The sequence below is a fragment of the Hypanus sabinus genome, chromosome 7, assembly GCF_030144855.1.
Source record: "Hypanus sabinus isolate sHypSab1 chromosome 7, sHypSab1.hap1, whole genome shotgun sequence".
Lineage (NCBI taxonomy): Eukaryota > Metazoa > Chordata > Chondrichthyes > Myliobatiformes > Dasyatidae > Hypanus > Hypanus sabinus.
Genome location: NC_082712.1, coordinates 160,590,307 through 160,607,975, shown reverse-complemented (window position 1 = coordinate 160,607,975; position 17,669 = coordinate 160,590,307).

Below are 17,669 nucleotides of genomic sequence, written 5' to 3'. Positions count from 1 at the left end.
CTCCCTTATGTCCCCCTTATATGTTTCATCCTTCATCCTTAACCCATTATCTCTTCTTCTAGTCTCAACCAATCTCAGTGGAAAAAGCCTGCTTACATTTACCCTATCTATACCCCTCATTATTTTGTATCCATCTATCAAATCTCCTATGCTCCAGGGAATAACCTATTCAATGTTTTCCTATCAACCAGGTCCTCAAATCCCAGCAACATCATATCTTGAAAGTCTGGTCAACAAAACAGCAAATGTTAAGTCAGTTCGGTGGTTAGATTAAAAAAGGTCAACTGACGGATGCACAGGACCAAATTTCTGATATGGACAGCTACCAGATTCAACCCACTCTACTGTCCTTCCCCCAACCAGCAGCAGTTTGTTGTAACATCAAAATCCAGTACACAAAATACAAAAGTATGGAAGCAATGCTGAACCTTTACAAACCTAAAAGCTTCAACTAGACACTGGTGTTCAATTTCAAGCACTGTCAACTCTTGCACAAACAAGGTACATGTACAGTAACAAAGATGAAGCTCTTCAAGTATTCGGAGTCTGTAAAGATCTTCGTAGTGGTTATTTGGACGAGATTTGAAGAAAGTACAGTTCTGATTTGATTAATTGAACCTATTTCAATCTATAAATAATCATAAGATGAGTATTTAGGAACTCATAGGCTGATTAAAGACAGCTTAGATAATGTATATGGCTTAAATGCAATGTGTAAAAATGTAGGTTTCAGTGGCTAAATTAAATAAGGGCTTGTACTGAACAGATAAATGTTGAGTAAATATAGTTTATAGCTTTTTATAATATGGCAGTTTAACATCACATGCACTTATCCTATATTTTCATTGTCCATGCTTCTCTGATCTATCTTCCAAGCATCAGAGTGCTTGTTTGATTGAGATTTAATGCCTTGTGATTGACTATACCGAAACCATTGACCACCCCATAAGTAAATATGCTTATTGGGCTACCTTTCAGGATGAAGCTAATGGTTAACAACTTTGTTACTTTGCCTTGCAGAAACTAACTTGCTTCAATTAGAATTCCTACCTTCCAACTCTGTAACATTGCACACATTCACTTGAGGTCTCACTTTCGTTCAGACACAATAGGCCTAACGTATCATTGGTTAGCTTCGTGTTTCACTCTTCATAAACATTTGTTGGTGCCAGTATAACATCCCAAACCATGTACAACGTAAGACCATAAGACATAGAAGTAGAATTAGACCAAATATCATGGCTTATTTTATAATCCTTCACAATCCTATTCTCCTGTTTTCTCCTTGTAACCTTTGATGGTCTTATTAATGAAGAATCTATCAATCCCTGAATTAAATATACCTAATTGCTCAGTCATCTGTAGCAAAGAATTCAAGAGATTCACCACCCTCCTACAAAAGAAATTCTTCCTTATCTCTGTTCTAAAGGAATGTCTTTGTAGTCTGAGGCTGTGCTCTTTGGTCCTGGACTCCCCCACTATTGGAAACATCTTCTCACATTCACTCTATCTTGATCTTTCAATATTTGATAGGTTTCAATGAGATCTTCTGCTAGGTTGGCCATTCCTGTTCTTTTCATCATCTTGACCATTCTTTCTTCCAAGCCCAAGTCCACTGCTGCTCTTAGCCTTTTCTAATTCCTGCATCCTGGTTTATCACACATCCTGATGATTTGCAACACTGACTCTCTATTCATAGAAAACGTACAGCTCAATACAAGCCCTTCGGCCCACAAAGCTGTGCTGAACATGTCCCGACCTTAGAACTACCTAGGCTTACCCATAGCCCTCGACTTTTCTAAGCTCTATGTATCCATCCAGGAATTTCCGCTTCCACCACCGCCACCAGCAGCCCATTCCACGCACTCACCGTCTACAACCACTCTTTGCCTTCTGTGGGCAAGCCAGTTCTGGATGATCCTTTGGATCCCATGCCTTCTTACTTTCTCAATAAGCCTTGCATATCAAATGCCTCATTGAAATCCATATACACTATATACTATACCTACGGCTCTAACTTCATCAATGTGTTTAGTCACATCCTCAAAAAATTAAATCAGGCTCGTAAGGCACGACCTGCCTTTGACAAAGCTATGCTGACAATTCCTAATTATATTACGCCTCTCAAAATGTTCATAAATCCTGCCTGTCAGGATCTTCTCCATCAACTTACCAACCACTGAAGTAAGACTCACTGATCTATAATTCCCTGGGCTATCCCTACTCCCTTTCTTGAATAAGGGAACAACATCTGCAACCCTCCAACCCTCTTCATTAAATTCCTCACTGAGCCACAACTGTTTACCATGCAGACTTTGCCAGATATCTGAAAACTGTCTGCTTTTGACCCAGTATCAAGTTTTCCTTATGCCTTCCTTCGGATGCTAAATAAATGCAGCATTTTTTGCATTATTACTTGGCACAGTCTGTGTACTTTAGGGCTTATGAAATCAAAGCCTGTGACTTTGATCAGGATATAACTGCCAACATTCTTTATACACTCAGTGGCCACTTAGGTACACACACACCTGCTCGTTAATGCAAATATCTAATCAGCTAATTATGTAGTCCTGTGGCAGTAATTCAATGCATAAAATCATGCAGATATGGTCAATAGGTTCAGATGTTGTTCAGGCCAGACATCAGAATGGGGAAATAATGTGGTCTATGTGATTTTGATTGTGGAATGATTGTTGGTGCAATGGAATGGTTTAAAAATAACAGAATCTACTGATCTCTTGGAATTTTCATGCACAATAGTCTCTAGAGTTTACTGAGGATGCTGCAAAAAAAAACAATAAGCATCTAGCAGGCGGCAGTTCGGTGGGCAAAAAGGCCTTGTTAATGAGAGAGGTCAGAAGAGAATGGCCAGACTGGTTCAAGAGGACAGGAAGGTGACAGGAACTCAAATAACCACTCATTGTGCCAGTGGTGTGCAGAACAGCATCTCTGAATGCACAATACTTTTAACCTTGAAGTGGATGGGCTACCGCTGCAAAGGGTCCTGAGCATCCATTAAGGGGCCACAGTGTTAGGTCCAAGAGGTACCTAATAAAGTGGCCACTGTGTGTAATCTGTGCATTCTCGGGCTTATGCTGTCAGTCTGTGATTTTGATCAGGGTGTAAATGCCAACAACCTTTATATTTCCACTCTTTATCTCATGCATTTAGTCCCCTTATGCTTTCATTCTGATGATATCTCTAAGAATTTGTGCAATTCACTGATACAAACGCTGGTAAAATAAACAGTTACTTTCAGTTCTGATAAGCAACTAAGTAGCATTGCAGAATTTTAGCATTATTTGTTGTCCTGAACAGTTGTCAACAATTAAAAATCTACTTTATTCTATTATCTTTACCTTAATCCATTATGAAGAAAAAGGGAATCATTAGCACAGTAGTTACTGAAACATGAAACATTATAAAATTATTTTTAATCCCTTATCATTAAGCTTTAGACTCACAGGAGCTCAGGCTTCAAAATGCCTTGTTTTGGAGCAGCTTTTACGACCAAAGTGATTGCCACCTTTGTTACTAAAAGTCACCTTTTAATTCCAAATGAAATGATTTTCCATTCTGAATTATGAACCCACTATTATCAGAAATAACACCATGTCCCCACCAGTCCACTCTCTCAGCTGCATAGCAACACAACTCTTCTGAAGCTTTAAACATTCACAGCACAGTAAGATGATGCTGGAACAGATTTTCAGAGATACCTGCCCATGAAAGCATGCAATTTCCAGTTAACTTAAAGTCAGATTCATTTCCTTTGATTTCCCCATGCATCTCTACCTCACTGAATGTCTGGTTTGTAATGATAACCAGTGAGATGCTTCAAAGACGCTAATAAAATTTGCTTTAAATAATTCTGAAAAAAGCTGATTTTTATAAATGCTGAAATTGTAGATGTGCTTTTTTTCACAGATAGCACTTCTTTTGCAGATAGCCATCGTAATATTTTGCTGCTCGTTCATATTGGCATTCTGCTTGTATTGGATTTGTGGTATAGCAAACCCATCAAGGCCTAGGTTGCCATGTTAGCAAGCACTGCCTGGTCTATGAAGAATCTGTGGAATTTGTTGCTCCTGACAGCTGTGGAGGCCAAGTCTTTATGTGTATTTAAGGCAGAGGTTGATAGATTCTTGACTGGTCAGGGAGTGAAGGGATACGGGTGGAGAAGGCAGCAGATTGGGGCTGATGGGAAAATGGATCAACCATGATGAAATGGCGGAGCAGACTCGATGGGTCAAATGGACTAATGTATGTCTAGGGTTGGTATGATTTAGGGTTCAACTAAACGGGAACATCATGATGTTCCAATTCAAGAAACTTCGATTTGCGTGAATGCTATGTAAATACCACCCATACACAATTATCAGCTGGCAAGAAATAATAGATCGCACTCCGCATAAATTTATAAAATTTACCAATTTCAGCTTTGTCAGACAGTTAATAGGAAAAAGAAAAGATAAGGGTCTGTTACAGATAAACCAGTCCAATGTGTTTATGACTATTAGAACTCATACTAGAGTATTTGGGGGTGTACCACTTACTTTTGCGCTGGATGCATGGTTTGTGCAAAAATACCCGCCACATTTTCAAACTCCCCTCAAGCAAACTGGCTCTCTCTCTCAGGAGTACTGCCCTTTCTCCTTGGAGCCATTCATCTGCACAAATTACTTCCTGCAATGGGGACTCTTTCCAGTGGCATTCTGTGGCTGATTCCTTTCTGCCCCGCTCAGCAGCTCCTGCCAAAAGACACTAAACCAGACTACCGTCCGTCCCCAGAGCTCTCTAGAACTTTCCCTCACATCCCACTATCCTGACTGGCTGGCTCTCCTTCGTAAGTTGGACAACATGGGTCCTTATCTTAACAGAAGCCAAAACACAATTTCCAGCATGGTACACTATGAATACAGAAAACTGATAATATAAACTACCTCACAGCACAGCAGTGGAAATCTTAACCAGGGCATTACAGATGCATGACTCCAAGTGTTCTGGGTCTCATTCTGGAAGTCAGGCAATGAGATGTATCAAGGCTAAGATAGTACAAAGCCTTTGGTGGTGTACTACAGAGGCTCTTCACCCTCAGTTCAATGTCAAATCAGACATCCAAGATATACAAGACATCAAAGGGCCAATAGCTGACAGCAAGCTAGAGCTTAGAATGGTTAGCCTGTTACACAATTATAGTTGCCCTCAGAGCATGGTGAGGACTTCCACGTTGATAACAATGGGGACCTATGAGACTACATCAGTGGATACTCTCTCGACGTGGTCCAGGACCCACATACATCTTAGATCAGGACAATATGTTTTTTCCCCTTTCCAGAATGGTGTCATAAATTTAGCTACTATGTTGAAATGTTGCAAGTACTAGGTAGTTTATAGAATGAAGTAGGACACAAAACCATTATGTACAAACGCTGTATTTCAAGATAATTGCACAAAACCTGTTATAATCAATCAGACCATAACACATAGGATCAGAATTAGGCTGTGTGAATGATCAGGTCTGATCTGCCAGTCAGTCATGAGGATTTATTTTCCCACTCAACCCCATTCTCCTGCTTTTTACCCATCTTAGATTGCCTTGCTATTGGAGACTCTATTAACCTCTGTTTTAAATATACCCGATAACTTGCTCTCCACAGCCATATATGGCAATGAATTCCACAGATTTACCACCCTTTGGCTAAATATGTTCCTCATCATCTCTGTTCTAAAGGAATGTTCTACTCTGTGGCTGTGCCCTCTGGTCCCCCACTCGTCTCCATGTCCACTCTTTCAGTATTCAGTAAGTTTCAATGGGATCCACCCACAGTCTTCTGAACTCCAGCAAGTGCAGGCTCAGAGCCATCCTGCGTTAACTGTTTCTTTCCCAAGATAACTTTCATAAAACTGTGGAGCTTCTACAATGTCAGCACACTCTTCTTAGATACGAGCCCAGAACTTTTCACATTACTCCATATGTGGTCTGACCAATGCCTTATAAAGCTTCAGCATTGCATCCTTACTTTTATCATCTTGTCCTCTGGCAATGAGTGCAGTTCAGCCCATATATTGGTTGACAACTTAAGTATGTGTCAAGCAAAGTTTTGTCCAAGGATTGTACTGGTGAATCATCTTCTCACCAACAGACAAACAATTTGATTGCACTTATTGCACATTCAGCTTTTTGTATCAACCCTTTCTAAAAGTAATAACCTTTAATAAAACATTAGACACTCCTTTGTGTTCAAAGCACCAAGATCTGAAGAATAATTACACAGTACTTTCCACACAATATGACTATTATCTTTACTCTTCTAATGCACGTAAAATTATTCCACCTATCAGTGAAATAAATTGCAGTGCTTTCAATATCTTCTGCTATACTTACAAATCCAACAATGGATCTCTGCAGAGTTAATCCTGCATTCGTTTACTTGGACATTTTACCTTCCAAAACTCTACTGCACATGGGGGTGACATTATACATGAAAGACTTGGCCATATATCTCTAAAGATAAATTTTAGATACAAACCGAGCTGAGCTATGAAGCAAGTTTTATCTTGGCACTTACCTAAACCTTGCAAATTAAGCGTTGAGGTCAAAGTGACTCTGATCTTTTTTTTGTATCCAGGGAACATGTACAATGATGTAAAAAATCATTGCACTATTGCCGTAGCAATACTATAGCTATGGTTCTGAATCTGTAGAACTCATTGCCACAGACAACTGTAGAGGCCAGGTCATTGGGTATATTTAAAGCAAAAGTTGATGGGTTCTTGATTAGTAAGGAAATCAAAGGTTGCAGGGAGAAGGCAGGTGACTGGGATTGAAGGGGATTAAGAAATCAGCCATGATGAAATGTCAGAACAGACTCGATGAGCCAAACAGCCTAATTTTGCTTCAATGTGCTATGGTTTTATGGTAATCACTTCCACTTGATCTACCAAGTTCACAAAATGACAAAAAGTTGCCATTGCTTACCTATCTATATTATAGTTTATCATGTTAGTATCAGATTTATTCTTATTCATTATTTCAGTAGCAGTGAGATTGAGATATGATGGTGCACCATGCATAAACAGAGTTTCCCATTCAACTCTGAAGCTGGTTAGACTGTTGTAATCAGCCATTGAAATAGTTTATTCAGATGGTGGAGACTGATATGAGGATGTACATATTTTTGTGTCATTAGCTCATGATGAATTATTTTAAATATCAAGCAGTTGTGCCCCTTAGCTCCATTTTCTGAACAAATATTTCACTATTGTATTTTCTCTTTGGAGCCAAGCAAAATTAATTGTGGTTGTTAATTAGACTGGCCTTCCAACTGTTTCTTTAATTGACAAGGTTTACCGGCAACCGGAGAGAAGAAACCAAAATATTCTGAGCTGCACTGGGATCAATAACCCAGCTGAGACTTCAGTGTTCTAACGAAAAACATTCAATCCTATCACCTTTGGTGATACTTAATTACTTTCCAGATTTAAATTATAAGGTAGGTATGAGGTTATAGTCCCTGCAATTGACATCAAATAAACTTGAGGGATGTGTCATGATTGAAAGGACTCAAATTAGGCAAGACTCTAATTATTGCAAATTCCCTGTGAAATAAAGTCAATGAGAATCCAAGGCAAGCTCCAGAAGATAATTGCAATCCATTTCTAAGTATTTTAAAGTAAGCACTTTCTGACTTTTGCTGGCTAAGATATACGAAGTGCCAGTTATTTCCCAGAAAGTATCACGTCCGGTTCAGTTAACACAATTAAGAAGAGAAGAGCCCAATGCTAATGAGCTTGCAGGAGAGATAAATGATTTCTATTAACTCCTTCTATTACATTGACCAATGATATACTTTTCCTTTAATTTAGCAAGCCATTTTTCTGGATTCAAATTCTCATTTTTCTGCTTGCAATATCTTGGTTTATTAAAGCTCTTTTCATTACTTCTCTTAAATCCCCTTTGTGCTCTCCTGCAGATCCATTCTGGACAGAGAGATGAATGAGTGAAGAATTTAATGAAGTTGCCTTCTGCGTATGGTAACCACCATAGGATTTTAATAACAACACTGAAGCTAATAACTTCTTACATAATCATATCTCTGATTTATTTTGTTAAACCAGTCCTCAGAAAATACATTTCCCTCCCTCAGCCAAACGCTATGATGTAAATCATAATGAAATGTAGTCTGTGGCAGAATTGTCATTGAATTACTTGTAAACGAGAGCATTGTGATTATACCATTGTAGAACCATTAACATAAGTGGTGTCAGATAGGACAATATGTTCACTCTGCATAACACCTTTCTACTTAAGTCCATTTCTTTGTTTTTTCTTTGTACACCTTTCTTCTTCAAAATGTGTTCACACTTCCACATTAAAAAATAATATTGACTTGTCTTTAGAAGTGACAATGCAACTGATAAATGCCACTGGCTAAAGTGTGCATTCCTTTATTATTTTATAATTACTTCTCAAGTTTCCATTCTGTTACTTACCACTTGTCATTTGGAAATGAGTGCTCATTATTAACTTCAAAAAACATGCATTTCTTGCTATGGCTAATAAAGTCGTATTCTCTCAACATGATGTTCTTCAACATAACAAGGTCAAGGGTGTAAATAAATCCATGCCTGCATATTTTCCAGGGATTCAGTATGATTTCCATGATGGAATCATAAAGAGAAACTCAACAGCTCTGGACTTTATCCACTAGCTTTGCCGCTCATTGAGAATGACCAGAGGGTGAGACATTGGCTGGAGATGGTGTGAGTTTGGTTGAGATAGTGATCACTTGTGGGTACGAGCTGCTAAGGTGATGCCTCTTGGCCTTGTTCTATCACATCCCTGAGATTTGTAGTTTCCTTAATCTAGATTTTCTATTCTACCTTCCCTTCCTACATTACAATGCATTTACAATAACGTTTTAAAATCAAGGAGAGATCTAATACAAAAACATCCACCTTCCCCACCTGGTCTATGCAAACCATTAAACACCCAATTTCACAATAATACTACTCTAACCCATTTTGTTCTCCCCATCTGGTAAACATATTGGACAATTTACAGCAGCTGTTTAAGTTAGAAACCCACACGTCATTTAAGTGTGGGTGGAAATCTGTGTGATCACAGAGGGAGCATGCAAACTCCACACAGAGAGCATTGGAGGTCAACAGTTAACGCAATCACTGTAACTGTAAGGCAGTGGCTCTACTGGCTGCCACACTGCCCCCCACCCCCCCGAGTTTTGTCTGTACTAGCAAATGTTAGCTATGAGGAAAGTTTGATAAGGTTTAGTTTACTGCAGCTACATCAGGTTAATTGAAGATTTACTTGAGGCTTATAAAATTATGTGAAAACATACACTTCCTCTGATGACTAAACCTTGCTTGGGTTTCCAGCCAGGTATAGGTATTGATTATAACCGACCTATGATAAACTCTGCCATCTTCATCGGGGTAATGTCTGTGCATATCAAATCCGGTGTTACTTATACTCCTATTGTCTGTTTCTCCTGATTGGTTATTCCTCATCCAATCAGGTTTCCACTCTCCCACCTTATTTACAATCGAATTCCAGTTCTCATTTTGTTAAAATTATTATCCCCTACTTTTGTTTCAAAGGCTTCCTTTACCAGGTTGTCCCAAAAGCCATTGGCGTGGCACAGTAGTTTTGTGCCGTCAAAGTCAATCCTATGGACATGGTGAATACAGTATTCTGCTACTGTCAATTTCTCAAGGTAACCCAAACGGATACAGCTCCAGTGCTCCCTGATGTGGGTGTCCACTGTGCATCCCATCTCGTTGATATACATTGCTTCACATTCACAGAGAATTCTGTAAATGCCAGCCGCCCTGAGTCCCAGGTCATCGTTGACCCAAATAAGCTGTGAATAAAAACTGGAATGAGATTGTTAACAGTGTGGGAGAGCAGAAGCCTGATTGGATGAGGACTAACCAATCAGGAGAAACATACTATAGGGTTATAAATACCACCTCACTAGGCATTATCCTTGATGAAGATATAAGAGTTTGTCATTGAAACATTGATTATAATAGATACCTGTACCCAGCTAGAAGCCCAAGAAGAGTTTATTTGTCATATATGCTGAGAAAGGACTAGATCCTTTGTCATTCACTTCCTCTATCTCCCATTCTGACCTTTCACTTCCTCTCACCTGCCTATTCCCCTTGGCTCCCCTCTTCCTTCCCTTACTTCTATGGTTCACGCTCCTCTCCTATCAAATTCTTTCTTCTCCAGCCCTTGAACTTTGCTACCCACCTGGGCTCACCTTTAGCCTTCCATCTCACCTCTTTCCACTCTTTCTCCCCTCCTCCAGCTTTTTATTCTGGCATCTTCCCCCTTCATTCTCACTCAGAAGTGTCCTGGCCCAAAACATCAACTGTTTACTCTTTTCCATAAATGCTGTCTGATCTGCTGAGTTCCTCCAGTGTTTTGTGTGTGTTGCTTTGGGTTTCCAGCATCTGCAGACTTTCTTGTGTTATGTGAAAATAAATTGGAGGAATCTATTTCCCTTTACTGAGCAGTCAATAACCAATACACATTGATTCAACACAGTGAGTAGAAATTCGGCAGAAGTACACAGGAGACTGGAGATGTTGGAATTTGCTGCAATACACAAGGTGCTGAAGGAGCTCATTGGGTTAGGCTGCATCTGTTGGGTCGAAACGTATCGTCAATTTTTTCGTTCAAGACCCTTCATCTGTACTGCAGTGTATGTCTGTGTATTCCACAACTCCATCTAGGATAGTCCACGTGAAGGCTTTTGATTCAAAGGATTGACTATCCATTTCCTACTATACCTGCTACCAGCCCTGCAGAGACCCTCAAGTATCTTGTGTAGAGAAAAGTTAAAAAATTCGGGTTGGAGATTTAAAACAAGATAAATGTGAAAGATCCTACAGATGTTGGAGATCTTGCACAACAAGCAATTCTTTAGTAAATAGGCAACACCATGGGTAGAGATCCTTCATCAGGATAGATGAAAGATCTCTGCTCATAATTTCAACAGCTTTACTCCCTTCCACAGATGCTGCCTGACTCGTTGAGTTCCTCCAACATTTTATGTGTGTTACATGCAGTATAAAAAGGACTGAGATGAGCACAAAGTTTTGAAATACTGTATATTGGACAATGGACTAAGGGACCAAAACGGGATTAGGGAAATAATGGGATGCATGAGCCAGATGCTTCAGTTATTAGATAATTCTGGGATTCATTTCCATGGAAACCAATTTCTGTTTCTTTCTTGTTATTACCCATTTCACTTTGAACAATCACTTCTGCAATTTAAATCCTCAAGATCTCCACCTTCTCATTGACTATAAATTTGTTCAATTCTGCAAATTAATTTCCCCTTTCCACCTCAAAATCTCTACATTCTCCATTCTAAGATTCTATTGAATATTTAAAGTCCTAGATAGAGTGTTGAAAGGATGTTTCCAGTAGTGGGGTAGTCTAGGACCAGAGGGTACAGACTCAGAGTAAAAAATTGTCCCTTTAGAACAAAGACGTTTAGGAATTCCTTTAGCTAGAGGGTGGTGAATTTATGGAATTTATTCCATAGATAGCTGTAAAAGCTAAATCATTGGGTATTTTTAAAGGGGATATTGATAAGTTTTTGATTAGTAAGAGAGTAAAAGGTTGTGGGGAGAAAGCAGCAGAATGGGAATGAGGGGGATAATAAGTCAGCTATGAATGAATGATGGAAAAGACTTGATGGGCTGAATGGCTTAATTCTGCTCTTATTTCTTGTGGTCTTATGGCCTTCATGGTCAAACCTTCGGTTTGCTGTGCTGGGTTCTACTTCTCTTGAAGCTCCTGCATAGAACAGCTGACAAACTGGAAGGTGTGTAGTGCATTTTAGAAATAAACAAGAGTTTTGTGAAATGGGCATCACGCTAGTGTAGTGGTTACCAATGCTATTACAGCTTGGGGCATTCCAGATTTTGGGGTTCAATTCTGGTGCCATTATGTAAGGAGCTCTCTATGTCTTCCCTGTGGAATGCGTGGGTTTTTTTCTGAGTCCTTAAGTTTCCTTCCACAGTCCAAAGATGTACCGGGTAGGTTGATTGGTCATTGTAAATTGTCCTATGATTAGGCTAACGTTAATTTGGTTTGTCAGAGGTTGCTGCGGTGACTTGTCTGGAGGGGCCTACTCCACATTATATCACTAAATAAAAAAACACATCTACACTAGTGCACTGAAGCTGGAAGTATATCCTGAAACTCACTGTGGCCCTTTTCAACTGAACGAGGTCTTTACCGTTGATGAAATAAATAAACAAAATCATGAATGCTTGATTTGAATTAACTTACATGAGTTGACTGTAGTTCAAAATAATTTATTTTAATTAATATTGCTTTTATTAATAGAAAGCTTTCATAAGATTCTAAATGTAATCATTAAAGACACTTTAAAAACAATGGGAAATGCCTTTGATTATGTGCCTTGAAGTTGTCAGTGGATGTGGCCCTCGTTTTTACTGCATGCAGTGTTGTTGGCAAATACTTCACTTTTCTGCAAAGGGAGAAGATTTCATGACCGTGACAAGTTTTTGGTCAGATTATGTGCAAATAGCCAATGAACTGTGTTCCTATTCCCTTGCTTACCCCTGCCCAAAGCTTATACTTTGTAAGTTTTTTTTCTACTTCATATTTTCAGAATAACCCATGTTTTCATTATTTTTGTAAATTAATGAGGGGATATTGCAAATTTATTGAGGATATTAACAAAAAATGGGCAAATAATTGTAAAATGCTTAATGTAGGTGAATGTAAGGGGCTGTTTTTTGGTCAGAAAAATTCAGATGTCACATTACTCAGAAGGCATAATTTTAAGTGAGTCAGAAGAACAAAGAGATCTTGCAGTACAAAGACATCAATCACTAAAAGGTTATTAAAACCATAGTAGAAACAACCAAACCCTCATGTTTACTTTGGAGGGGATAAACATTTAAATGGAGTTAATGCTAAACCTGAACTAAGCCTTGGTGTAGCCACTCTAAGAGTGCTACAAACAGCTTTTCTCACCAGAAGGCACAATGAATATCGAGATGCTGGGGAGATTGTCAAGACTTCCTCGAAGAAGAAGAATACTCTCCTCACATTTCTGATCTCAAGAACAGAGTGAAACTCTTCTTTGAAAAAAATGCCGTGGGGTGACCTTTATAGAAGTTTTAAAAATCATGAAGAGAGCTGAATGCAGAGAAAATGTTTCCACATATAAAGAGGAGCCTCGCCAGAGGACATCATTATAAGTAACTCACAAGAAATCCAAAAGGTAACTTGAATGAAACTCTATCACTGGAAGAGTGGTTGGAATGTGAAATTCACCACCCTGGGGAGTAGCTGAAATGAGTAGTGGAGATGCACTGAAAGGAAGTTGGACATGCACATGATGGATAAGGAGATAGAGAGTTGCGTGCATGCACACGCCTTCAGCCTGACAGCATGAATATTTGATTTCTTCAACTTCCATGAATTTCATACCCCTTCCCCTTCTCTCCATTTCCATTCACCAGTCTGGCTCCCCCTTACCCATTCTCTTCACCTCTCCTACCTTTTACTTCTCTGTGGTGTCCTTCGTTCTGTTTCTCCCATGGACCACTCTCCTCTTAGATTCTTCCTTCTTCAGCCCTTTACTTCTTCCACGTATCACCACCAGCTTCTCAATTCATCCTCTGTTCCCCACTCACCTACCTTCCCATTTCATCTATCACTTTCTAGCTTGTACTACATCCCTTGCACCCAACTTCTTATTCTGGCTTCAACCCACTTCCTTTCCAGACCTCATGAAGGGTCTCGGGCCAAACTGTTGACTCTTTATTCCCTTCCAGATATGTTGCCTGACCTGCTGAGTTTCACTAGCATTTTATGTGTGATATTCTGGATTTTCAGCATCTACAGAATCTCTTGAGTTTAAGACAGGAATGGACTTCTTTGCATGACTGGATAGAATTAAATTATGCCCTATATATTCAGTGTAAATCCTACCACATTCCAGATATTGTTTCAGATAGTTACAAATGGAAATGAAGTTTGTGATTTGCTGGATAAAAATAAGTTTTATATGATGGGCAGCACGGTAGTGTAAGGTTTAGTTCAATGCTTTATAGCACCTGCAGTTTGCAGTCAGTTTCCTCCAACATTCGGAAGGCATACAGTTGTGGTTAGTAAGTTGTGGCCATGCTCTGTTGGCAACAGAAGCATGGTGACACTTGCAGTGTGTCCCCAACCATTCCTTGGACTCTGCAGGTCATTGACACAAATGACACGTTTCACTGGCTTTTTTGATGTACATGTGACAAATAAAGCTAATACTTATTAAAAAGAACATTAGTATCAAAATTTTCTGTGTCAGAATTCACTCTGATTGCATTGAGTGGCTTTATTGAGCAATTGGAATACCTTTTTTGTATGTTATTCAGATGGGAATGATATTAAATTAAAGTCTTGATGAATATAATTACAGAATCACGTACCCTGTACACGTGTTGATTTACAACCATGTAGAACTATGATAGTGCAGATGATCTTTTGAACCAAAGTTCCATAAATATGCTTCAACTATTCAAAAGTACAGTACTGTGCAAAAGTTTAGGTACATATATATTGCAGGGGTGCCTAAGACTTTTACATAGTACTGTAGCAATTTTATTTGTTGCACTGTACTGCGGACTCAAAAAACACACAGTTCATGACGCATTTGAGCGATGATAAACCTGATTCTGATATGGGTCTCTATAGTGGACTGAGAACAGGAAGGGGGAAGGGCATGGGGATCAAGGGTGGAAAAAGGGGAAAGGAGAGGGAAGCAACAGAAGAACATTCTGTAATGATCAATAAACCAATTGTTTGGAATCAATAATCTTGCTTAGTGTCTCAGGATTGGGTGTATCTGCACCCACGCGCATAGCCCACCACCCTCTGCCCGGCCATTGGAACACCTTCTCTGCCACCTGTCCTACACTCCTCCAGCACTCCACCCTTGACATTCCCAAAATCTTTTGCTCCCAGCAGATTTACAAACTCACTCTCCATTTCACATTGACAAATAGAGTACTGTGTAGAAGTCTTGTGCTGTTGTTGAAATGTACAATAATCAGGACCACTCTGTTGTCACTGCACTGTCTGAGACCACAGCTGTATGGACAAACATTTCAGAAGTGGTGGTTAGTGTGCACAGCACCGCTCACTGTCTGTGTTCCTTCTAGTGCTCTTGCACATGGAGAGTCAGGAAGAAAATTCACGTACTCTGCAGTAAATCCTCAATTTTCTTTTACAATTGATTTTCCAATGAAATTGAATGAAGCAGTACACAAAATGCATTGCAGTGCGATCTGGTTTCTAAGCTATGTATTTTAATGAGATGCTACAAGTAGAAATCTCTCCTTATTACTTATCACGCTGACAGTTTCATACTGAAAATCCCACATCAATGCTGCCTCAGTCAGAAGAATCTACCTTTCGATATTTATTCAATCATAAAACTTCATAATTTTAAGAACTGTGATATCCTGTTTAATGCCTTCTTCACCCCAATGATACCTCAGAATATTGCTAATATCTCCAATATATCCTTATTCACTCAGTGGCCACTTTATTAGGTGTCTCCTGTACCTATTAAAGTGACCAAAGAGTGTAAGTTCATGATCTTCTGTTGCTGTACCTGTGCACTTCAATGTTTGATGTGTTGCATGTTCAGAGATGTCCTTCTGCACATTACTGTTGTAACATGTGGCTGTTGGAATTCCTGTCGTCTTCCAGTCTGGGCATTCTCCTCTGACCTCTGTCCACATGTTTCTGCTTTGATTTTCACACCAATCTCTAAACTCTAGAGAAAAGAGAATGGTGCAAAAATTTGTGTGTGAAAATTCCAAGTGATCAGCAGTTTTTGAGATACTCAAACCACCCTTCTGGCCCCAGTGATCGACGTCACTTGGATCATATTTCCATCCCCATTCTGATATTTGTTCTGAATCCCTGTGTGCTATTATGCATTGAGTTGCTGCCACTTGATTGGCCGATTAGATATGTGCATTAATCAGCAGGTCTGATTAATTAAGCGGTCACTGGGTTAATGCTTTGAAGGAACAAAGCATAAGAAGAATGATAAGAGGTGATCTTATAATCTTTGACTTGTAAATCTCGTACATTTTTTAAGGTAACTTATTTTTATTCCTTCTTACTTCTCTTGTAATATTTATATATCTGTGCACTTGCAATCTACTGTGACACTGCAATTTCCTTTGGGATCAATAAAATATCTATATATCAATCTATTGATATATATGTTCTAAGGGTTCTAAGAGTAAACCTAGCAATTATAGGCCTGTCAGTTTGACGTCAGTGGTGGGTAAATTAATGGGAAGTATTCTTAGAGGTGGTATATATAATTATCTGGATAGACAGGGTCTGATTAGGAACAGTCAGCATGGATTTGTGCGTGGAATTTTTTGAAGAGGTTATGAGGAAAGTTGATGAGGGTAAAGCAGTGGATGTTGTCTATATGGACTTCAGTAAGGTCTTTGACAAGGTTCCGCATGGAAGGTTGGTTAGGAAGGTTCAATCGTTAGGTATTAATATTGAAGTAGTAAAATGGATTCAACAGTGGCTGGATGGGAGATGCCAGAGAGTAGTGGTGGATAAATGGTTGTCAGGTGGAGGCCGGTGACTAGTGGTGTGTCTCAGGGATCTGTACTGGGTCCAATGTTGTTTGTCATATACATTAATGATCTGGATGATGAGGTGGTAAATTGGATTAGTAAGTATGCAGATGATACTAAGGTAGGTGGCGTTGTGGATAATGAAGCAGGTTTTCAAAGCTTGCAGAGAGATTTAGGCCAGTTAGAAGAGTGGGCTGAACGATGGCAGATGGAGTTTAATGCTGATAAGTGTGAGGTGCTACATTTTGGTAGGAATAATCCAAATAGGATAAACATTGTAAATGGTAGGGCAATGAGGAATGCAGTAGAACAGAGTGATCTAGGAATAATGGTGCATAGTTCCCTGAAGGTAGAGTCTCATGTGGATAGGGCGGTGAAGAAAGCCTTTGGTATGTTGGCCTTTATAAATCAGAGCATTGAGTCTAGGAGTTGGGATGTGAGGTTAAAGTTGTACAAGGCATTGGTAAGGCCGAATTTGGAGTATTGTGTACGGTTCTGGTCACCGAATTATAGGAAAGATATCAACAAAATAGAGAGAGTACAGAGAAGATTTACTAGAATGTTACCTGGGTTTCAGCACCTAAGTTACAGGGAAAGGTTGAACAAGTTAGGTCTTTATTCTTTGGAGCATAGAAGGTTGAGGGGGGACTTGATAGAAGTATTTAAGATTATGAGGGGGATAGATAGAGTTGACGTGGATAGGCTTTTTCCATTGAGAGTAGGGGAGATTCAAACAAGAGGACATGAGTTGAGAGTTAGGGGGCAAAAGTTTAAGGGTAACACAAGGGGGAATTTCTTTACTTAGAGAGCAGTAGCTGTGTGGAATGAGCTTCCATTAGAAGTGGTAGAGGCAGGTTCGGTATTGTCATTTAAAGTAAAATTGGATAGATATATGGACAGGAAAGGAATGGGGAGTTATGGGCTGAGTGCAGGCCAGTGGAACTAGGTGAGAGTAAGCGTTCGGCATGGACTAGAAGGGACAA